This window comes from Balaenoptera borealis, assembly GCF_965194805.1.
Source record: "Balaenoptera borealis genome assembly, chromosome: 2".
In the NCBI taxonomy this organism is placed as follows: Eukaryota; Metazoa; Chordata; class Mammalia; order Artiodactyla; family Balaenopteridae; genus Balaenoptera; species Balaenoptera borealis.
The window spans coordinates 10,429,851-10,453,976 of record NC_138867.1 but is presented as its reverse complement, the minus strand read 5'-3'; the positions used below and the strand labels follow the sequence as shown (position 1 = coordinate 10,453,976).

Sequence of the window (24,126 nt, the reverse complement as noted above, 5' to 3'; positions counted from 1 at the left end):
CATGTATGAGGCTGGGCTTCAGTGGTGGGAGAGAGTTGGACTTCTGAGCTATATCTTTTGAACTGGCACAAAGACGTTTTCCTCAGACCCGGGGAAGCAATAGCAGGGGGTCAGGCGCTCCCTCCAACCCCCAAGGCTGTATGTTGTTCTTTACCCGTTACAGTCGAAAGGAATTCAGAAAGAAACAGCATAACTAAACACTTTCCAAACAGTGGGGCTTGTACTGACTGCTGGTGTCAGTGATTCCCGGGAGACTCCCGGGAGAGTTTGGTCTCCCTGCACCAGTGGCTTTCCAACTTGTTTGCCTGTGACTGCAGGAAGAAATACATTTTCTAGCCCAGGCCTCTCAGTGCAGATATGAATGTTTAAAATAAAAAATACTCAAGCTTCCTATGGATGAGGCACCCAGATGATTCCTGTTTTGTTCCCTTTCATTTTATTACTACTACTTTCTTCATGCTGACTGATGGAGCAGGTTTAGGGTAAAGCAAGTGAGGAACTTCCAGAGGCACAGAACTTAAGGGGGAGCCAACAACCACAGTTAATAGAGAAAAATGCTATTTTAAGTCAATATTTTTAAAAGCCCAGGTTAAGGCAGACAATCCATCAATACGATGTGGAGATTTTAGATAAAGGCAGGTAGTTGTGTTTTATGACCCTGATTAGTGGCACCCTTAGTTCCCGTTACAGTGTCCTTTGCAGTCAGCCGCACATCCCCTCCAGCTGTGTGTACGAGGGTTGACAATGGCCTGGGAAAGATTGAGCAGCATGGGGGCTTTAAAGTCATGCTTTTTTTTTTAATTAAAAAAAATTTTCTTGATGTATAGTTGATTTACATTGTTGTGTTAGTTTCTGGTATATAGCAAAGTGATTCAGATATATATATATATACACATACATGTATGTATGTATACATATGTATCTGAATATATATATACATATATATATATATATATATATACACATATATATATATATATATGTTCTGTTTCAGATTCTTTTCCATTATAGGTTGTTACAGGATATTGAATATAGTTCCCTGTGCTACATAGTAGGACCTTGTTGTTTATCTCTTTTATGTACAGTAGTGGTGTCATGCTTTTTGATTGTAGAACGTATATTAACTTATTCTACTTATTCAAAATATGGGAGTGTGTTTTGATGAGTGGATGTAGGAGCACATTTCTCCTTTGGCCTCAGGCTCCGACATGGCTCAGCACAGCACTGTGGGTTGACTTACGCCCACATTTATTTCCCACACGGCTACCCTGTTACCTGCCTTCCTGGAGTCTGTGGCTCCACCAGCCTGGAGAGTTCACTTGATGTCAACCCCTTCCCACCCACCAGTCTCCTAGACAGCCCACCACCCCACACACCTGGAAACTCTCTCACCTGCATTGGGGCTCTGTGTCCCTGCTTCTCTTCCAAGAACTTTTTTTAAAAAAAAATAATTAATCTATTGAATTATATATCTGTGTAAACACACACATTTTTAAATCATAAAGAGGGCTCATTATATTTGGGGTTTAGTTAACAGAAACATGTCTAAGTGGTTTCAGCAGAGTAAAGAACTATTACTGAATTGACATGAGACATAATATGCTGGGGCTCTGAAGGGAGTTTTCAGGGTTCTTCATCTGCGCACCTCACTTACATCATGGGAGCAGCAGGTCGGAGAGGAAATTTCTATAATCAGCTCCTTCAAACAATAACACCAGAGATACAAAGAGTGTGCTCTGTGCTTTGCTGGTGGAAACTTTCAATCGTGAAGAGGTGATTACCCTGCCCAAGGTTGCTCAGAGTGGCATTGAATTAAAATTCCAAGTTGTTTTCCCCCTCTGGTGTTTAGTTTTTTTTTTTTTAATGTTATGGTTAAACATGTTTGCAGACTTCCCTGGTGGTGCAGTGGTTAAGAATCCGCCTGCCAATGCAGGGGACACGGGTTCGAGCCCTGGTCCGGGAAGATCCCACATGCCGCAGAGCAACTAAGCCCGTGAGCCACAACTACTGAGCCTGCACTCTAGAGCCTGCAAGCCACAACTACTGAACCCATGTTCCACAACTACTGAAGCCCATGTGCCTAGGGCCCATGCTCCACAACAAGAGAAACCACCGCAATGAGAAGCCCGTGCACCACAACGAAGAGTAGCCCCCACTCACTGCAACTAGAGAAAGCCCACACACAGCAACGAAGACCCAATGCAGCCAAAAATAAATAAATAAATAAATAAATAAATTTATTTAAAAAAACAAAAACATGTTTGGACCACAATGTGACTTTAAGCGAGGGAGGTCATCAGAGTGGATACAGTTTTCATCTAGTGTCTCCTAACCTTAGATCTAATCCTATTTGCATTTCTTTATGTTCAGATTTAAGCTTAGCAGATAGACTGTGTTAAAAAGTTCCAAGTTCACAATTAATTGCAGTGGAGATGACTAACATTGCTTTCAGGAAGCCAGAGTACTCATGGACCAGTGCAGATTACAGAGGACTGTGAAATAACATGCATAATTATAGTAGGCCAATGAGAAGTTCAGCCCGTCAAGGGGAAAAATAATGTATACCTTTGGGAAGTCATCAAGCAGCAGCAATATGCCCTATCCAAGAAGATCTTAAAAGAAAAGCTGTTTTCTCTGGTTCAGATAAATGAGCAGATATGGCTGGTCTGATGTGTTTTGACAAAGTGCTCCAAAGACACGGTGCTTAAAAGGCTGAAAAGCCACTGCTGCAGCAATTCTCATCTTCTGAGAGCCGCGCAGCCAGATTTCACAGGTCTCACACGGGATATGAAAGCAGTTTATGAAAGTGCAAGGGATGTGGGCAATTTCAGAGCCACGGGTAAAATGCAGGATTTTACATTCAATCAGCTGTGCTATAAAAACTGCTTTGGTAAAATAGACATCAAATTCAGAGGTCCCCCAAGCACAGCAAAGGCAGTGGGTTCACGATATGATGGATACAAATTGATAAAATAGGGTGGGAGAAATTTAAGAGAAATTACAGTCTTCTATGAAATAGAAGGAAAAAAATATGTGCACACACATTCATGTATCAGTCAATTCATACATACAAGAGCGAAAGCCTGGCATGAAGTCTACTATAAGTGGGTAATGAAAAATCATTCTAATAGGTTAGCTTTTACCAAAGTCATATTGTTTTTTTGACTGAGTTAATTTGAGATAAAACGCTTTCACCCAAAGCTGAATGATTTAAGGTAACACCTCACTATTTGACATCAGTCATATTTGCTTGATCCTAAATCCCTAAAAACCAGACAGCACAAGAGTACAAGAGTTAATTGCCAGTGGTTCACTATTTGTACCAATGTTTTCTTAGCCTCCACCCAACTTTTCTAAGGAAAAGTGAAAAGCATTACCCAATGAAAAGAAATTCTTCATAGACCATTGAAAACACAATAGAAAGATAAACTTGTAAGCAGTGGTTTTGTGGTCATATCAAGATAGGTGATGTGTACTAACTCATAAACATTTTTCCCTAGGGTTGAATTTACCTCCCTATCAGGTGTGTCTACTCTGTCCAAGATTACCCTCATATCGTTGTTAAAAAAACAAAAACAAAAATAACTTGCTTTTCAAAGACCAGGTCCTATAGAGTTGAGAGTTAGTTGTCATGATAATTGTGATATAAATCATGATCTGCTAATAAAACAGTGAGATGTAAAAACTCCACCTGTAAAGCTATGGGACTGATTTCACTAATGATCATTCAACACAGTCTCATTCTTCTTGACATTCAACTTGTTCTAGTCAAGTTAGAAAAGACATGACTAAGGGCCAATTATTTCCTTAGTCAAATATTCTTAAATGTGAATCCACCAAGTTTCTGTGTTAAAATGAGACCCTTATATATTGATAAAAAGGGGGACAGTTCACTTCAGGTCATTCGAAGGTATCTTGGACCCTTTCCGTTCTGTACAATGTTATAATTTAGTTGGAAGGAAAAGACAAGCACAGAAATATCTCTAATAACACAACTGTGGCTTCAATATTACACAATAGTTTAGTATTATTTTTTACTATAAAGTGTATTAAAACCTTACATTTATATAGCACTTTACTTTTTTCAGTGTTTGGGGCTATCCTTTAATTAAATTCTAACGATAATCATGTGCGTTTAGTCTATATTTCTTGCTCTACCCAGATATAATGCCCTCTGGGCATGTCCCCATACTGGATAGGAAATGGATGTTATTATTTACAGAAAAAGAAACTTGTGGGAAGCTGTTACAGAGAAGATTGTTGAGTGTGTGGGTGTGTGGAGCTGTAAATATGTGAAGGTGATTCAGAATCAGCTGGAGTTGTGTTCAGTTTTGCCTCCAAAGTTACCTTACCTATGTGGGCCCTACATTGCCTCACCTGAAAAACATGAATGATAATACTTACCTTGCATTATTATTGAGAAGTTTGAGTGAAATTGTGCATGTAACTCACATAGTATGTTGTCTGGCACCTAGTAAATCATCCAAGTAATAACTTTTATTGGTAATTATAGCTGAGCACAGAAGAGTCAAGTGGGAATTTAAAGGCATTCTGAAATTCTGAAAAGTCAATAATGTAAAACTATTGATAGAGTTACAAGTTCGTAAGTGGATAATCCAAGTTAATTCGTTTCCCAAATTCTTTGGTTTGAGTCCATTCAGGTTTAGCAACATGAGGTTGTCTATTTCTTTCCTTTATGTAACTATAGGACATAAGATGCCCAAAGCAACCCTGCATTTAAAGATGGAAAGTAGAAAAATATAAAGGTTTAATTGTTTCAGCTTTTGCTTTCCCTTATCAGTTGACTCTGCAATGTATTACAATATCCAGGTTCTTACTTTAACTTGATAGCATTGGGAAAGCTTAACATATCAATGTTTAGGCATTCCTTCTGTCCTGATTAGAATTCACTCTTTACATGTGTGTCTCCCCTAAATTCCTTGAGAGGAAGAGTCTAACCAAGTGTTTTGCACACTCAAATTAGGCGTATAATAAATGCTATTGGACCCAAACTGATTCAGAATGGTGTATTGGAAATTTTTATGCCATTAGTTGTTCACTTTTAGGTTCTAGGGTGGAGAGAAGGCAGTAGGAATTAGTCATCCACTGCTCCTTGTGTATCTGGAATCCTAAATTTAATTTCTTGCAGTTTGGCTTCTCAAGTAAGCTTCGTAAGACATTTAACCCCTTGGTCTTACTGGACAAAAAACAAACCAAAAAAACAAAGACAAAAACCTTTCATCAATTCTATATTCTCTCACTTTCTGCCAATATCCAGCGTAGCTCACACAGGCTGTGTATGTGAAATATACCTCATGAGCCACATTGCCTTGTTTGCAGTGTGAATGTGAGACTTGCTTAATTTATAACTTCTACCTTAAAGTCTTTCCATAGAAGTCTGATTGGTGGTTCAGAAAATTATCCCTGTGGAAGCAGCACAGCTTTAATAATCACACCTCAACTTTGCTGGGCAAATGTAAATGGCTGACAAGGAGATGCCCCAGAAGCACACAGAGCCAGTGAGAGGCAGACAATAAAAGTGCTGAGGACACTTCAAGGGTACCATGTAAGATACTTTGTAATATAGTAACAAGAGCTGGGAAGAAACCATAGGGAACTTGCTGAACTAATGGGACTCATCTAAGGGGCTCGGTTTGAACATATATAATGACATCGAGACTGAGAAATTACAGTTATCCTGGTCTTCAAAGATACTTCATAAGAAAAACAAAACTTTCCCATCCAATATTCACAATGATGTTCCAAGCCAAGCCATGACTTTGGAGTAGACACATGCCAGGGCCCATTTTGTCTTGGTGCCCTCTCTCTGATTTTCCACCAAGAAAATCTCTAGTCCCCACTCTGTCTTTTGAAAGCTACCCGGTGCCCAAGGCCAAGGTCAAATACTACTTTCTCCAAAATAGTTTTTTGATTCTCACTTCTTGATTAAGTTTTGTCTTAGTCTGTTTGGGCTGCTGTAACAGAAGTACCATAGCCTGGGTGGCTTATAAACAACATAAATTTACTGCTCACATCTTTAGAGGCTGGAAGTCCAAGATCAGGGTGCCAGCATGGTCTGACTCTGCTGGATTCTTCTTCAGGGTTACAAACTTCCAACACATGGCAGAGAGCAGAGAGAGAAAACAAATGGTCTTTTGACTCTTATAAGGGCACTAATCCCATTCATGAGGGCTCCACCCTCATGACTTCATCTAATCCTAATTACCTCCTTTGGGTCTACTACCTAATACCATTGGAGAGGGAGGGAAAGTAGAGCGACTATTTTTTTCTCTTTCTCCTGGGCTCTCCTGATACCATTTTTGAAACTTGATTCTCACTGTTATAAAAATATTTTTTTGTATTACAAATTTATGTTCCCGCTGGATAGATTGGAAGATCTTTGATAAGTCTTGCTTATTTAGAGGAGGGGGGTGGAGAACACAGTATCTTGCCCAATGCATAGAGTAGGGGCTAATAATGAATTTAATCGTTAAATATATAATAAGTATCTAAACAAATAATTAATCAAAGTCTTAACCATACAAACCATGCTTGATTTTTTTTTTTCTTCCAATTTCACATGGCCAGAATGCAAAAATCTGCAGTTACAAAGGTTTGGTTTTTCTCTAGACAAATCTCAGTAGAAACCAAATGATCATATACAGATATCTCTCTTGTTTCTGTGCCCTCGGCTCCAAACAACATCGATGCTTTTCTTAAGGTTCTTTTGTTTGCTGCTTACCAAGGAAAAAAGGGCCCTTTAATTCTAGCCAGGCTTGGTCACATGCTCGTGCAGGAGCTTAAAATTATAAGGGGGGTAAGGGATATGTTCACAATTGTCACTGCAGTTTCACTAGGATGAGTGCAGCTCCTTTACACCCTGAGGGTTATACCCAGCATACCCATTGGAATAGCTGTGTGTCCTACAGAGACTCTTCTTAGATACCATGACCTCAGACTTTGTCCTGCTATTCATAATTGTCCTTGCTAACTTCCTCCTCAGTTCCTGATTCAGTAGTTGGTCTTCTTACAGTGTTTTGACTGTGTGCATACCTGCTGTATCCTCTTCCTGGTGCACCAGGAGAGGTTTTTAACTCTCGCCTGATATGAACATCTTCCCTGGGAGAGGTGATGGAACCATTCCCTCTCTTGTTGTTGACTGTACCAGTGAATTCTTCTCAGCATCAGTGAGAATAAACCTGCTTGGGCTCCCTCCTTTGCTCTGGAAGCCACTGTGAATGCTGCCCCATCCAGAACTCAATATCCCCTTCTCAATTGAATGGATGCCCTTGGGATGCCAGGTGTTGCTTAAGTCTTTATTACTTGGTCTAGAGAAAGCTTATTACTTACAATAAACTATGTGGACATTCAATGCCCGGAGTGGGCTAGGAGATGCTACAAGTCACAGTTGCTTCTTATTGATTTTGCATTTTCTCTCCTCCCCCTCTCATGCTATTGGCATGCCTCTGTTGTGTGCTATAAAATCTTTGAGAATGTGATTGTCATCTGTTCTCCTTAGTCCTGTACCCAAAGGCTCTGGCTATAAAATGAATCCCATTACTTTAGCTCTTGAGGTCTGGCAATCCATTTTGTATTTTCTGCTGAAGATTTTGACCTGCCACTAAATTTTGCGTATGGGTGACACTGCTAAAATTTAATCAGTAAAGGTCTCTCATCTTAGATGAGACTAGGAAACATTTCAGTTTTATCCATTTCACTCTTTGTACCAAACTTGATGTCACATAATTGCTGGTCAGTCTAACACTTTCATACTGTACATCTTTCCAAATTAGAAAATATGCTATAATAAAAAAATCAATAGCAGCCCTAAATATCTGTAAGAACCTGTTAGAAGACTTAACAGTATAAGATCTCAAATTCAGCGGCTGCAGAACTATAACATTCTTGGAAGTTATTTCAACCAAAACTGCTTGAAATCTAAATGCAGAAACTTATAGAAGTGATAAAAGTGTTATCTATTGAGAGACTTTGTGTAAAAACTGCACATTGAAAAGATGTAAGTTCTTCCCCAACACACTTATAGATTGAATACAGTTCCAGGTAAAAAAAACAATTCATTAAGGATGAGGCAAAATATAGGAAATAAAAATTAATCTAAAGTTTATCTGGAAAAAATCAATGGGTGAAGCAAAAATACTTAGGAAAAGCATAATAAGGGGCGAAATTTATCTTCAATTATGCAACAAAGGATGGTACTGGTGCCAAGCATTTTATACAAAGCTATGGCAAAGCATGAGAGTATTCTGCTGAAAGTTATTGCTGGTTATCCCATAAGCTGTAAAGTGAGAATCAACACATTAGTAAGAGTTCTGTTAAGTTCAATGTTTTCCAACAGTCATAGGACTCAAATGAAAATCCACCATAAAAAAAACCAGGATGAAGTAAGTACTCATATCAGATGAGAGCCTCACACAGTCGTACCTTTCATTCTTCAGCATTTAATTTTAAAGGCAGGAAATTAAACAGGTTTGGGGGATGTCTTTGGATATTCAAATGTTTGCTCCTGAAAATAAAGGCTGAGTTGTTTTTCATATGGTAGCAGGAAGGACAAGTCATTTTGCCAGCCCATATTATAGCCCAGACATAGATTTATTCACCTTAACAATTTTAATAGTTAGATAATAGCAAATTCCAGTACCCTGTGGCTTTATTAAACCTAATTTATTAAACCTAATTCCTGTTCTTCTTAACAGTTATATTTATTCTCTTTGTCATGGGTAACTCCTACCTGGAAATTAAGTCTTTACATTGACAGGGAGTTCCCATATCAATTTTTCTCAGAATGATTTTGGCACGATACTTAATGAACCCGTTTTTGGCCTTTACGGAATGAACTGTCTGAGCTTTTAAAAGTCATCGTCAATATGTGTCTGTCAGATGGAGAGGGACACGCTGATTAGTAGCATGTGTCCCCCATTTGTTTAGCATTTACTGTCAGTACATACCTTTATCAAAAGCAATATTCTCTTCCTGGAATTAATTTACAGACGTTGATGACATCACTAACTGTGCTTTAAAGACAGTAGGAAACAATAAATTCTGAGTATAATCAGTCCTTGTTTCTCCTTGTTAAAGAAAAAAAAAATGGAAGAAACTTTATTTCGGTAGAAGAGGGTCCAAATGTGTCTAATTTCATTTCTTATACTACAAAATATGTCATAAGATCATATAAAAAGAAAATAGAAAACAATTAATAGCTAGAAAATGCATTAAAATTATAAACTTTGCACCAAATAGTTAAAATAGAAGGATTTGGAGACTGAGAAATCTAGGTTGAAGTCCAGCTCTGCCCATACTAGTTGTGTAATTTGGTGAAGTTTCTTGACTTAGCAAAATCTGTTATTGGGGATATAAGTATCTACCATGTTAGAACAATATAAGCATTAAATGAGTTATAGAATCCAAGTGCTTAGCATAGGGCCTCAAAAAATATTAACCCTCAGTACCTTGGAACCATTGTTATTTTTATGGTTTTGTTCAGATAAAGACAGTGAATTTTCTATTTCCCATGAGGAATGTTCCTTCTGTGTTAACTGTCATAAAGCCATTGGAGCAAGCTGAGGTTGTGAGAGGTTCTGCTCTATTCCATAGTTCAGGAGTTAGGTAAATAATAATTACTGGTCATTGAAGTAGACCTCTCTCCCTATGGTCCAAATAAGAGGATATAGCGTAAAAGTAGGAACACAGATTTTTATCTTTAGACATCTTGGGTTTAAAACCCTACTCTAGCGGTTACTTATTAGCTGTGCAAGTTTGGACAAGCTTCACATTTTTGTGTACAAAATGGCAGTAATAATCTTTGCTACTTCCTAGAACTATGCAATAGGACATGCAATAAACGTTCATTATTCCTGTTGTTTTAGTTTGCCCCATAAGAAGAGGAAACCATAGTTCTGATGGCCTACGAAACTGGCCAGTGATCATGCAGCTGGTAACTGGCAAAGATTTAGAGGTTTTACTACCTCTTTGGGGTTTAATGTTAGCGGGGGAGATAGGGTGCTTGGACATGCAGTGAATTAAACAACTAAATTAAAACGGGTATTTAAGAAGAATCCACAGAGAGGTTGGATTTTGAAAGACAAGTAAAGTATGGATGTGTAGAGATAAGAGAAAAACATAAGCCCATTTAACTATAACTTATATAATTATGGTTTTTTATTAGGACCAGCATTGAGTATGATGAATACTTATGAGTTAATAATAACCCAGCAAACTAGAATCCAATATCAGAGCTGGGTACTTAAGGGAACCTTATATTTGGTGATCTTGGCATCATAAGTCACAGGATAAAGATGATGTTCAGTGCCTGATGTTGAAAATTGGCTCACTACATGGAGAAAAATTAGTCTTATCTCAATATCAAATCGTATAAATTAATAATCTAGAATAGTATATTGACAACCATGAGAAAAATATTTCTTAAACAAGATACACAAAGGCCAAACCATAAGTTGAGAATTTGATGTATTTGACTACAGCAAAATAAAAGATTACTACTTTGAGTAAGGACATCATAAACATAGGTGAAAGCTGGGACAAGGTAATTGCAGCAGGTAAAACTGATGAAAGATTCATATCCAGAGTATGCAAGAAAATTTAGTACATCCACTAGAAGGGCAAAATCACACAATACAAAACAAAAAAAAAAAGAAAATGGACAAAGGATATGATTAGGCAATTCATAGGAGGCAAACAAATGGTAAGACTTGTAAAAATAAGTTAGACCTTACTAATTGTGATGGTTAATTCTCTGTGTCAACCTGACTGGCCATGTGGGGTGAGAGAACCCTGACTGATACACTAATAATCAAAAATACAAATGAGAACAATAAGGATAGACTGCTTTATACCCATCAATGTGGAGAATGCTGCAAAGTCAAATAAAATTAAATCCTGGGGAGGATGTGGGCAAAGAGGCACTCACATCCCACGTGAACAGGTGCAGGCACTTTGGAGCTGGATTGCAAAAAGCCCCAGGACCCAGTGTTTCTACCCCTGGGTAAATACGAGGGGGAAATTCTCCCACAGGACCATAAGGAGACCATCCCAGGAATTAACTCAAGCATTTGGTGTGGACACAGAAGCTGGAAGTATTCTAGTCTCCATCATTTGAGTCATCGATAAAAGAAAATACGGTTGATAAACCCAAAGAGCCATTAGGCAGCAGTCAGAAGTAAAGAACTGGATGGTTACCCAAACCTAATGTTGTTTGAAGAAAGTTTCTTTAAAAAGTTATTATAACATGTATGTGTTTTTAAGATTATGCATGCAGAAATACCACCTTTCATCTAATAAGGATAGAGAAGATAAATAGGACGGTTATACATTTAATATGTTAAGAGGATATATTGGGGTAGGTGTGGCATGGATGGGTATAGGGATAGAGGATGAAGGAAAAAATAATAAAATAAAATTGAACAAAAGAAGGACCTCACAAAAAGCCTTCTTAAGTGTGTGCCGTGAACTAATGTGTGACCAAGATGCAAGTGACGAGTGGATGCACCAAGGAGTCCTGAAAAGAAGGGGAGAAACCTGACAAATAAACACTACCTTAGCCAAGTCATGAAGATCCACATCAACAGGGATAAGTCACGTGGATGGTGTGCACCCTTGTTCTGATGTGATGAAGTGCTCCCTTCCCTTCTGGGGTCTTCCTCCCCAAAACCTACAATCTCAGTCTTATCATGAGAAAATAGAAAGATAAATCCCAATACTGGACATTCTACAAAACACCGGACCAGCATTCATCAAAACTGTCCAAATCATCAAAAACAAGAAAAGTCTGAGACACTGTCTCAGCCAAGAGGAGTCTGAGGAGACATGATGTCCAAAGGCAATGTGGGATCCTGGTGGATGGGTTCCTGGGACAGAAAAAGGACATTAGAAAAAAACTGAAAAGGAAATTGAAGAAACTATGGACTTTAGTTAATGATAATGTACCAATATAGGTTTAATAATTGTGGTAAATATGCCATACTAATATTAGATGTTAATAATAGGGGAAAAATTGGATGTGGGGTATATGGGAACTCTCTGTACTATTTTCTCAATTTTTCTAAAACTATTCTAAAAAGTATAGTCTAATAAGTAAGTGGAGGCAAGGGCAGAATGGGATAACATAGAATTATTATATGCTGTACTAAGCAATTTGGAAGATATTTTGATTATCTTTGAGAGCCTCTGAAGGATTGAATTAAAAAATATAAATTTCAGGAACGCTGTGAAGGCTCATGGCCGAAGGAGCAGGTCAGGGACTTAAAAAAGCCAGAGGAGACCAAGCTAGCGGTGAGAATGAATAGGACACAGGACGTAAGACTACAAAGCATTGGAGTTAATAGCACTTAATGGGGTGAGGTGGTAAAAGGAGGGGATGGTCTACTGTGGTGGTTTTCAAGGTGAAAGTGGAATGCTAAAAAAGTTTACAAAAGAAAGGAAAATGGTCTAATTAAGTATTTAAAACACTAAGAAAAATCTGATGAGAAAGTCCTGAATGGAAATTCACAGAGGTGGAGAATTTTCCAAGCAACTGGCCTGAAATGTGTGCCTGTGGGGTTTCTGGTCTTAAGCAGACAATACTTAGAAGGCTGTCTTTTGTCAGCCACTGTGACATGATAATTTCTGTTTGTAAGGAGCCGTGTCAGTTGACTGACTGACTTCTCTGAAGATGGATCCAGGTTTCAGTGCCCTGTTGCTCCAATAAATGCAGCAGCTTTACATCTTTCTGTACTGAATTTGAATTAAGAGGGTCCTGGGTTCAGTGTGCTTACTTCAGTATTGATTTATCCGACTTCCAACAGCATGGCTGACCCAGCTGATGTTGGCTGGCTTTCTTCCTGTGTACTCTTAGAAATCATCAATAAAATAAGACCAAATAATATAATACACAGCTTATCTCCAAGGAAAGAATGGGAAATCTCCAGGTACCAGAAATGGAGAAATCGAAGCTGATGGAGCTTAAACTCAAGGCTTTACGATCCAGATATAATCCAAGAGGAAAGAGGACCAGATGCTAAAGGCTCACTACCATAAACTGAATATTTTTGTGTCGTCCCACCCAAGCTGCAACTTCATGTGTTGGGACCTAATCCCCAATGTGATGCTATTTGGAGGTGGGGCCTTTGGGAATTGAATCATCATGAAGGTGGAGCCCTCAAGAATAGGATTAGTGCCCTTATAAGAGAGACCCCAGAGAGCTTCCTCATCCCTTCTGCTATGTGAGGACACAGCAGGAAGGTGGCCGTCTGCCAGCAAGAGGGCCCTCACCAGAGTCCAGCCCTGCTGGCACCCTGATTCAGACTTCCAGCCTCCAGAACTGTGAGAAATGAACTTCTGTGGTTTATAAGCCGCCACCCAATATATGGTACTTTGTTGTAGCAGCCCAAGCGGACTTAGACATCCACCAAGAAAGAAGGACATGATTTTAAGCTGGATGAGAAGGGAGCTGGAACAGGGTCTCTGCACGATGCCTGGGGGACTGAAAGGGCAGCCCCACCTGTGGAAAGAGCTCAAAACTCCTCATCACTGATTTGGGATCACCAGGGAAGCTTGCCCTCTCTGGTGCTTAAGTGGGGAAATTTTTCTTCTTTGAGAAACCAGACGTGTTTGAGGGCAGGGTCTGAACTTACAGCTTGTCTGTTGTACAGAAACTTGAGCTGAAAAGAATAAACTGAAGACTTGTCTAGAAACCCTGAGGATCCCAGCATTAGGTGAACATAACACTTTTCTGCAAAGCCTTTCCACACAGTGGATCATGCAAGAACCCCTTAGGAAAGAAGAGAAACCCCACTGATGATAAGCTCAGAGTTCAGAAATGTCAAGGACAAGACAAATGAGTCACCAGGAAGGAGTCAGCAGTTTCAGCAAACTCAACGATTGGGGGTCCAGGAATTTGAGTGACTAGAGCAAGCTGAAAGAAATCATAAAATAAGAGACTATAAAAATTTTAAAAGGCCCAAATAGAATTTCTAGAAATGAACAGGTATAGTCACTGTAAGTAAAGCCACCCGGGAATGTTTGACTGACTCAAGGATTGTCCCTATGCCCCTTGGCCATTTCCAGATAAACAACGTGCATACTGTGTCTGGAGAGTGATCTGAAGTCTTGCTGTTCTTTTGACAGATCATCTCTTCTGTGGTTTACACCATGCAACCACTGAGATGGCTTCATTCTCCCCCAATTTTTATCCTGAGTGACTTTGCTTTGATTGAAAAGTACTTCATAATCCGCCCCCCTTTTCTTTACAACAAGAATGTCATAAGTGTATTTACTGTTTATCTTAATGACTTTCTATTTTATGATCACACAATGATAAAATTATTTTACCCTTTCCCCTTCACCTCCAGTGGCCGGAAGACCTGACTGATACTTAAACTCTCATTCCAAAGGATCATATAACCTATTAGGTTGCTGTGATTCCCTCTTCCACGGGCTGGGGATCACCTTGATCCCAGGTTACCTGGCACCCTGGAAATATCACAACAGTGCAGTTTTATTGTTAATTGAGCCTTGAGTTTCATTCTCCCTGCTGCTTTTGCCATTTCTTAGTGTAGATTAATGATTCCAGCTTGGCATTTTACACTGAGACATTTTTAACTCTAATTTGAATTAATAAAAGAAGAAAAAGCAAATACTTTAGTTAAAAGGAAAAGAATAGCACAGTATCACTGAAAGCTAACATGTACTTTTAATCCTATTCTTTTTATTAACTAACTTTAAAAATAGGAAGTTTTTCTTATTCATCTTTATGCCCCCTAAAAATATTGTATATGTGTTAGATGCTTAAAGACTTACTCAACGTTTTAAATAATTCTGTATATCCAAAAACATGGAATGTTAGTTGTACAAGACAACTAATTGGTCATAATTCACTGGAACTAAATCCCCAATAACTGCTGCTTGAATAACTAAAATTTCTGTAAGTACAAAGATACTCCTAGGAACCCAATCACCTTTTCAAAAAATCGAATTAAAATGTACTTATTTGTTTACTTAGTTATTTTTTGACATACCTACACACACAGAGAAAACAAACCAAATTATATTTCAAAGGCCAGAACCTATTACAAGTTATTTACCTTCAGGAATGTTCTGGGTAGCGTTGGGCACCAGCCCAACTTAGAGAACAGGAACTGACACAATAGCCACTCACCCCAGAGGCCTCAGCTGTCAGGACTCTCCTCAGCCTTGGACATGTAGTAAGACTTGTCCCAATGAGGGAAGAGGAGAGAGGGGCTTCTCAGGGTTGGTCCATTTGAAATAAAGCCAGGACAAGTGGAAAGCACACAGGAAGAGGAAGGTGGGGAGAAAAGAGGGAAGCAATCACAGGTCTAGGTGGCCTGTCGTGTCTGGGGTGGGGGCAGGTGAGCCTGGAGAGCCTGGCTCTCCTCACCCTCTGATGGAACCCACAGCCTGTGCTGGTTCCAGTGACACCTCCTGCACGTGTGGCCCACGGTTCAGACCAACGGCAGGCAATGACGTGGGTACCAGCCTTGTGGAGTAGCTTATGCCTGTGCTCTTTGGATGGCTCCAGTGAGTACCCTTGTGAGTAATACTACCCTTGGGCCTGGGCATCTGGGTCCTATTGTGGGCTCTATGTCTTTGCTGTGTCCAGCCCCTTCTTCTTGACCACACTCGGGATCCCTGGACCCTGGAAAGATGGCCATAACACGGTTATTTTTCCTTGTTAATTCTACCCGTGTAACATTTCTGCTTCTGTACATGCGTGTGTGGAAACCTGACCAACACATAGAACATTGTTTGCCCCGAAAATGAGCCTGTCACAAAGAATTGGTTGGTTGATGGGGGGGAAAAGCAAGTGGATGAGAAGGCATCAGTCACTTTCATACTGACAGTCTTACAGAACAATGATGAACAGGGGCCTTGGAAATGCTGTCATCTTGTCAGTATTTCAGGAGTCTGGGAATAAGTATGCTCTTTAGCAAGCAATTTTTTGACTGTCGTTATTAGAGGCATGATTTTTTTTTAAATGCTTCAAATTAGAATGCAAGGTGGTAGCTGGTAATTTTGAACACATTGGAAAAGGAAGAGAAAGGAGATAAAATTTTCTTATTGTTCATAGTAATTTTTACACTTGAGTCTGTAAACTTTCCTCTAAATGTTATGTGTCATAGTCTAGTGTTGATTTGATTGTAGAGTTTGGAAGACATTGGCTAGTCCATTTTGCCATAATTTCTTCAATTTTTTTCAAAGACAGTGGATCCAAAAGAACTCATGAGTAAACTGACGGATGAGTGTCAGGATATAGGATACACTGATAAAAGGTCTAGAACTCAATGATAATCAGTAGCTCTTCCAAATGAGCTACCTTCCAGGTGAATGGCTGTAGGACAGAACAGTCTCTTTTTAAAAATTGTTTTATCTTTTTAAATTAGGAAATATAAGTCCCATGAAGTTTATTTTTAGTTGTACTCCCAAACTGTTTCCATAAAGTCTGCCGTTAGGGAAGGTTACTCAAAAATGGCCATCTGTACCTGTGGATCGAAGTTGACTACTGTCTTCGACCACGTTCTGTGTGAGTTAGTCCCCGTATGCTGTAGCAATACCCACATTCTTATAATAAAACTCCAAGAAATATCCACAAACTCCAGATGGATTTGGTCATCTTCTCTCCAGTATTTTCTGAGAGGCTAAACTGGACCACCCTGCTAAATTTATTTAATCGCCTTAATCGGTTTTAATATTTTCAGGGTCTGAACGATTTTGGAGGGAGAAACAGATGTTGTGTGATAGCTCTGAATTTTTCAGGAGTTGCTCCTGAAATAATTACAGATCGGGAATCATACAGTCAAAAGTCATCTTCATTTGAGTCAGTTTGGCAAAATAAAGGTGACAGGAAAGCTGTCTCACTTTTGTTTGCTTAATCCTTACATTTCAAATTTGGGGCAGAGATCATGTGAGAATGCCCAGGTGCACAGCTGCTACACTTATTATGTTTCAAATTTTTTACCATTTGCTGAAACATGCATATCCATCTACAATAATTGAGAGCAACCCATGAATTGTATTCACTTTGTGAAAGTAACAACACGGATTGGAAGAGAATGCAAAAAAAAGAACAGTCTAGTTTGGGGTATCTTCTACTATTTCAAGAAGAACTTTGAGTACACATAGTGAAAGAGTTTTCTAAAAAAATATTTTACAGTTTAATGGGAAAAGGTATGCAGATTAATAACAATGTGAGCAGTACCTATGTGAAAATATAAGATATATTTAGTAATTTTTAACGTAATTATTTAAGAAAAATGTGTGCTCTGAAAGACAAAAAAAGTTAAGATGCTTATAAAGTCTAAAGAAAATATTTGGCGGGGGAGAAGAAAGAAATATCTTTTCAATGAGGGAAAGCAAAGCATAAAGGGAGAAATCATTTTGGGATCCCTACCTGTACTCAAGGTAGCTTAGAAAGATTTCCTTCTTTCATGTTGTTAGGAATTCATAGTAAATATGGTCACAATGAATGAACACCTACGTGAAACCCATGACTGACTATTCCTATAATTTTAGTTAATAAAGCATATGAGTCAATCTTGGCTCTTTTTATCTCTTAAATCCCATATTCTAACCAATAACCAATCCTGCCACCTTACTTTCATGATCTAGCCAGGATCAACCACCTCTCACCACCTCCTTACCTGCCTGGTCCACTGGCCCATTGAACCTAAATTGTTACCTTTACCCCATTACCAGCCTCCCGGCTTCAGTTCCCCAACAGTCTGTTCTCTACACCAGAGTCAGCATGATCTTTAAAAGCATAAATTAGGTCAGTTCACTTCCTAGTTCAAATACTTCCTACGGCCTTTCAGATACTCAGAGTAAACATCAAAGTTCCTACAGTGACGGACCATTCTCCTTCTTGCTGGAGCCCTGTCGCTCCACTGAGCTCGTCTTTTTTTTTTTTTTTTTAAATTGCAGTCAATGCAGTGTTCCCTTTTTTTTTTTTTTAATTTTTATTTATTTATTTATTTATGGCTGTGTTGGGTCTTCGTTTCTGTGCGAGGGCTTTCTCTAGTCATGGCAAGCGGGGGCCACTCTTCATCGCGGTGCGCGGGCCTCTCACTATCGCGGCCTCTCCTGTTGCGGAGCACAGGCTCCAGATGTGCAGGCTCAGCAGCCGTAGCTCACGGGCCCAGTTGCTCCGCGGCATGTGGGATCCTCCCAGACCAGGGCTCGAACCCGTGTCCCCTGCATTGGCAGGCGGACTCCCAACCACTGCGCCACCAGGGAAGCCCTGAGCTCGTCTTTTGATGCTCAGCCCCTTTCTGGGCTGTAGGCCACTGTCCTTGGGGTGCTCTCTCCCCTCAGAGACATTGAAGAGGCCCCTCCCTCACCTGGGGCTCTCCTGACATCTCATCACCTGCCTGCTCCCTCTCAACATCCACTCAGTGAAGACCCCACAATATTTAGAGCTGAACCCTTGACACTACGTATCCCTGTTTCCTTTATATCGCCTTCTGACATACTCTATATTTATTTACTTATTTACTTTATTATCTTTCTCTCTCAACTACAAATGAAGGAATTTTTGTCTGTTTGGTTAACTACCAAATTTCCCAGTGCCTTAAAGAGGCGTAGGCACATTGTAGGGTATCAGTAAATATCTGATGAATGAATGAAAAATCCAACATATTTACAATTTAGTTTTAGAATCATTTACCTAGATATCATCTCAAAAGTAAATCTTAGTTCTGGATCACCTCTAGTTAACAAAAATTAACTCGAAATAATTAATTAAAATTGGTTCTAATTAATTTTGGCAATCTCTGTAGAGCTTGCCACACTAATCAGTTGAGAGTGGAAAAGAAAACCAGAAATCTGTCTCTCTCATTTACAAATAAAATCATATTTATAAGGAACACTTTTCTGGCTGCCAAAGCTTAGCTCGACCTGGAGTTCATGAACATCTGTCTCCTTCACTCAGTGCTTTCCAATTCATTAAAAAACAAAAAGAAAAGAAAAGAAATTGAGTCAGTGTTTGCTTTTTTGCATGACAAAGGAAAAAAAGGATCCTTAAGATTAGTTTTTTTTTTTTTATATATATTATAAACACATCCATATATGCTTTCTCGAGTATCTAGGACAGGTAGAGCAAGGGGTTTGTGCTCTGACTTAATCCTGGAGAAGGATAAGTCAAAAGCTGGGACATAGGGAATGATGCCAGGAACTGCTTCTCTCTCTAACTCATAGGATCGACTAAGCACAAGTGATTTCTCAAAACACATAACTGGGAACCATATTCCCATTATGCATCTGTTTATAAGCCTGAGCAGGCAAATGAATGTGATCTCTGGTGTAAATTTCTTATTAAAAACACAAGTGAGGGACTTCCCCTGTGATCCAGTGGTTAAGGCTCTGTGCTTCCACTGCAGGGGGCATGGGCTCGATCCCTGTTCCCGGAACTAAGATCCTGCATGGCGCACGGTGAGCCCCCCACCCCAAAAAAAACACACACACACAAGTAAGAGATAGAAAAGTGGTTGTACAAAAAGCCAAGACACCCAAAGGGTAAATAATTAGCCCTTCTTATGGATTTGTGGATATTTACATAACCACACAGTTTAAGGGATGGATGGATAGATAGATGGATAGATAGATGATAGATAGATAGATAGACAGACAATCTTACTTCTTTAGACACATAAATACATTTTCAAGTTTTGTGCATAATTAACATGAGAAATAGTGCTAAGAGTGTACCATATACCAAAAATAGGATTATTATTTGAATAAATTTTCTAACTCGACCAGAAGCAATATAATATAATTACAATACACTTGAAATGAAACGGTAAAGCGGGAGCATTTTAATTGGCAAAGCTATCATGTTGGACTTGTGTGATTAATCTTTTCGAGGAATTGCAAACAGATTTTTAATGAGTTTTAAATGTAGGACTGAGATTGATGGATAGTCCACACTTAATCAAGACTGAAGAGTGAGGAGTATTCAAATACAGAGAAGGAAGGGCACCCATGCAGAGTCCACATGGGACAGAGGCGGTTTCTGGGTAGTTAATTTGGTTGTCCTTTTGCTTGCTTCTTTACACTGTGGCGGTTTATTTGCTGTAAACCAAAGTTAAGAAACACATAGATTGGAATGGTAGCAGCTCATTTCTTTGCTGAATCTGTAATTATTTAAACAAAACACTCCGTAATATAAAAGTCAGTTACTTTCCAAGACCCCAGTAATGGAATTTATTTCCCATTTATATTTCTAACTTCACTTTTTATTTGAATTCCTTTGCTTCAGTTTTCATGTTGACATTTTTTCTCATTGTAGCCTATTTCAGTATCCAGCTTATCATTCTGAAGAATTTCTTCCATAAATGCACTTATAATATCCTAAGACTGAAGCCTATGGCCGCAAATGGTGAAATGTCCACTGCCACACCAGGAAGTGGGCAATGAAGAACAGGGAAGCCAGAAGAGGCCAAGGCCAGGACTCAGGTTGAGAGAAGTTTTGCAGATATCAGTGCTTTGTAAATAGATCAAATCCAGACTGAATGCCAGGGATCCAGAACATGCCTGAAGTGGGAGAGGCAGGTTACCTGAGTCCTCTGCCTGACAAATCATTAAAAACGAGGCATGAATAGCCTAGACTTTAAAACTAGAACTGTGATCTCTCTAGTCCTCAGCTCTTTGCTCTTAGCCAGGAATTATGCCCTCTGTTTGGTCCAAGTGGCCACAACTTGCAGAAGTGTGTTTAGATATCTTTGGATTATAATGAGGAGAGGGGCGTTCATTTGTCAGCAAGGTCAAATTTCAGTGACCCTCTGTGGACACCTTGAAACCATCCGCTATGGTCTGAATGTGTCCCCCCCAAAAGTCATATGTTGAAATCCTAACCCCCGAATGTGATGGTATTAGGAGGTGGGGCCTTTGGGAGCCACTTAGGTCATGAGGATGGGGCCCACAGGAATGGGATTAGTGTCTTATAATAGAGACCCCAGAGAGCTCCCTCATCCCTTCTGCCATATGAGGACACAATGAGAAGTCTTTGACCAGAGGAGGTTCCTCACCCGACCTTGCTGGCACCTTGATCTCAGACTTCCAGCCTCCAGAGCTGTGAGCAATAAATCTCTGTTGTTTATAAGCCACACTCTGTGGGGTATTTTTGTTAGAGTGGCCCAAATGGACAAAGACACCACCATGGCCTGGTCACTCACCTGGTTACCTCCTGCCCTTGTTTTCCTCTGTCACCTTTTGTTAGTTCAGCCCAGACCACAGGACTCAATATACCTGAGTATCAAATAACAATGTAGCACACTGATAGTAACATTACTCTATTCTTCTGTAAATTTTTAAGCTTCACCAGGAATTTCTGTGGATGCTACATAGCATCTCTCAGAAGCAATGACTCAGTCCTTATTTCTTTCTAATCTAAAATTATTTCTCGGAAGATAGTTTCCCCAAGCCTTGAGTGCAAACATTTGAATTTTTAAAAATGTCACTCTAGCTTTCGGATCCTCCATCTGCAGTGGCACCGCCACCAATATGCAGATTTTCGTGAAGACCCTGACGGGGAAGACCATCACTCTCGAGGTCGAACCCTCAGATGCAATAGAAAATGTAAAGGCCAAGATCCAGGACAAGGAAGGAATTCCTCCTGACCAGCAAAGACTGATCTTTGCAGGCAAGCAACTGGAAGATGGACGTATTTTGTCTGACTACAACATTCAAAAGGAGTCCGCTCTTCATCTTGTGTTGAGACTTCATGGTGGTGCTAAGAAAAGGAAGAAGAAGTCTTACACCACTCCCAAGAAGAACAAGCATAAGAGAAAGACGGTTAAGCTGGCTGTCCTGAAATACTATAAGGTGGATGAGAATGGCAAAATCAGTCACCTTCGTCGGGAGTGCCCTTCAAATGAATGTGGTGCTGGAGTTTTTATGGCCAGCCACTTTGACAGACATTGTGGCAAATGTTGTCTGACCTATTGTTTCAACAAACCAGAAGACAAGTAATTTTATATTGGTTAATAAAAGACATGAATTAATGAAGAAAAAATGTCACTCTATTGTTTACTCGTTTATGAGGCGTGTTGGCTCAACTATGCAAAAACCCATTCCAGCTTTGAAATTCAAGGATTTTATAATACTAGTTCATTGGAGCCAGAACATGCTCAAGATGAGTTAGGTCATCCACATTGAAGGGCAGGGGAATAGACTCCACACTGATCTTGACCCCTTGTCTCTGGGCTTAATCCACCCCTGAGAAAAGCCAATCACAGAATTCTTGAAGCTAGACTAGCAGAGACATTCTTAGTTCTAATAGCTGAGAGGTTTGTGAGCAATCTCTGACTCTAAGTCTTAGTGGGTCTACTCCCACCTGGCCTGTTTCTCACTCCTTGGGCTTATTTTTACATTTAGTCTCAGGTTCTTATGAAAGGACTGGGTTTGGCCTGACATGGGGACTGTTGTGCCTTCTGCACTCTGTTTGCATATTTGGCCATGTGCAGATAAGATTTGAAAATGCTTCACTTATTTATTCACACAGTTGATCCAATGAATTTTTATTTAGTGGCACTTTTATTCCACAAATTTCCAGGGCTTGAGATTCAGCAGTAAACAAAACAAGCAAAGTTTCTGCCTTCATGACGTTCACACCTAGTGAGGGGAGAAAGAAAATTGAAGAACCATAAAGAACAATGAAGCAGAACAAGGGGGAAAAGAGTGAAGGGAGGGGTGCTATGGTGAAATGATGCTTGAGCAGAGAACCCTACAGGAAGAAGAGAGGGAGAAAGCTGTGTCCCAGGGTAAAGTACTAGGAGTAGCAAGTGCAAAGGCCCTGAGGTATTTACAGGAGATCAGCATGGCTGGAATGAGGCCAGATTTAGGAACAGATAGAGAAATGCAGCAGGGCCACTTTTGGGGGTAGAACATTAATCAATTAATGAGGATGGCATAGTAGAAAACAGTAGAAAGGTACATTTTGGGTTCTCATGCACACATTTCTCAATATGAAAATATGAGTGAAATCTAGTGTCTCAACTTTTAAGCTCTTCTGATGTAAGTTAAATTCAGAAATTGACTGGGCAGGACTTCCCTGGTGGCACAGTGGTTGAGAATCTGCCTGCCAATGCAGGGGACACGGGTTCGAGCCCTGGTCTGGGAAGATCCCACATGCCGCGGAGCAACTGGGCCCGTGAGCCACAGTTACTGAGCCTGCACTCCACACAAGAGAGGCCGCGATAGTAAGAGGCCCGCACACTGCGGTGAAGAGTGGCCCCCGCTTGCCACAACTAGAGAAAGCCCTTGCACAGAAACGAAGACACAACACAGCCATAAATAAATAAATTAATTAATTTAAAAAAAAAAAAAAAAAAAGAATCCGCCTGCCAATGCAGGCGACACAAGTTCGATCCCTGGTCCAGGAAGATCCCACACGCCACAGAGCAACTAAGCCCGTGCGCCACAACTACTGAGCCTGCGCTCTAGAGCCTGCGAGCCACAACTACTGAGCCTGCGCACCACAGCTACTGAAGCCCATGCACCTAGAGCCCATGCTCCGCAACGAGAGAAGTCACCGCAATGAGAAGCCTGCACACCGCAACGAAGAGTAACCCCCGCTTGCCTCAACTAGAGAAAGCCCATATGCAGCAACGAAGACCCAACACAGCCAAAAATAAATAAATAAATACATTTATTTAAAAAAAAAAGGGAAGAAATTGGCTGGGCAATTACGGAAACAGATGACAAATATTAGACATAAATTTATTCTCTGCATTTTCCATTGAATTTCTTCCTTAGGTCATCCGTTTTCTATTCCTTCTTAGATTATTGTTTTCTGAGACAGACCTATGCTGAGTGAGATGGGAAGCTTTTAGCAGGCTATTAGTGAGGAATACCAGTCTCACCTATGTTGGAGGCACCCTCTGACTATTGAAGAATGAACTTTTGAGGGCAGAATGTACTGGAAGCAAGACCATTAAATCTTTTGTCAAAAGGGCATAAGAGTTGTGTCCATTCCAGTTGGATGATCTTGTCAAAATGATGGGTAAATATTATTGTTTGAGAAAGGTTCAGCTTCATCAAAATTCAAAGTGTAAACTTTGCAATATTGCAATATCATTTGATCAGATTGCTTCAGGTATTAAC

The 24,126-nt window shown here is 39.8% G+C and overlaps 1 protein-coding gene and 1 pseudogene across 2 annotated transcripts in view; both read left to right on the top strand.

Annotated features, from left to right (window-relative positions):
* CTNND2 (catenin delta 2) overlaps window positions 1–24,126 on the top strand; it is a 942,908-nt gene that overhangs the window by 424,613 nt on the left and 494,169 nt on the right.
* LOC309624504 (ubiquitin-ribosomal protein eS31 fusion protein pseudogene) lies at window positions 13,236–23,159 on the top strand (annotated as a pseudogene). Its single transcript has one exon. The product of its transcript is annotated as a ubiquitin-ribosomal protein eS31 fusion protein pseudogene (transcript).